Genomic DNA, 1,188 nt, shown 5'->3' on the forward strand with positions numbered 1-1,188 from the left:
AAAAAAAAAGAAAGGTATTGGCAAACTGGGAATCCCTAGTGGGAAACTGTGGCGGGGGGTGGGATTGGCAGTTGAGGGAAATTGCTAGGGGAGGGAGGGGCATATCTCATCAACAAGGGTACCTGCATAATCAGCATTTATATATCTAACCTGAATTGTACCCCACATCTTTATAATTAAAAAAAAAACTGCCTGGTCTGGTCTCTTTCTCCTCTTCTGAGTCTGCAACCAAACATATGTAAGATCTTTTCGGGAACCTGGCAGGGGAGGAGGGAGCAGGATTGGCAGTTGAGGGACACTGCCAGGGAATGGAGGGGCACACCTCATCATCAAGGGTACCCCATAATGAACATTTGTATACCTCACCCTGAATTGTCCCCCAATCTTTAAAATAAAAAATTAAAAGAGAAAAGAAAAAAAAGCCGGACTCGGTGGCTCAGCCTGAGGTGAGTGGCTTGCCTGTGCCCATGGGTTCATGCCCCGTCTGGGCAACTTGGCGAGACCTCATCTCTACAATAAATTAAAAAAAATCAGCCGGGCATTGTAGCGCATGCCTGTAATTCCGGCTACTTGAAAGGCTAAGGCGGAAGGATCACCAGAGCCCAGCAGGTCGAGGCTGCGGTGGCCGGGAGCAGCCACTGCACTCCAGTCTGGGTGACAGAGTGAGACTCCAATTCAAAAAAAAAAAAGAAAAGAAAAGAAAAAAAGACCTTCTCATTGTACTTCCATATCTGTAAGCTTTTATCCACATTTCTTATTCATCTGTCTTTCCATACTTGTTTCTGGATCGTGTCTTCTGACCTATCTTCCAGTTTTCTCTTTTTAAAAGAAGGCTGAGGCGGAAGGATCGCCAGAGCCCAGCAGGTCGAGGCTGTGGTGGCCAGAAGCGGCCACTGCACTCCAGTCTGGGTGACAGAGTGAGAATCCAGCTCAAAAAATAAAGTAAAATAAAATAAATAAATAAAAGCATTTTATTATTATAGAGGCAGAGTCTTGCTATATTGTCCAGGCTGGTCTTGAACTCCTGGGCTGACACAATCCTCCTGCCTCAACCTCCCAAAGTGCTGGGACGGCAGGCATGAGCCACCGCACTCGGCCTCAAACTGATTTTTCAGCCATGTCAAAGTTGCTGCTAAAGCTGTCCGTTGAGTTTAGAATTTTGGCTTGAAGTTTTTTTTTTTTTTTTTT

The sequence above is a fragment of the Carlito syrichta genome, unplaced genomic scaffold, assembly GCF_000164805.1.
Source record: "Carlito syrichta isolate Samal-C Ts95f unplaced genomic scaffold, Tarsius_syrichta-2.0.1 Scaffold120639, whole genome shotgun sequence".
In the NCBI taxonomy this organism is placed as follows: domain Eukaryota; kingdom Metazoa; phylum Chordata; class Mammalia; order Primates; family Tarsiidae; genus Carlito; species Carlito syrichta.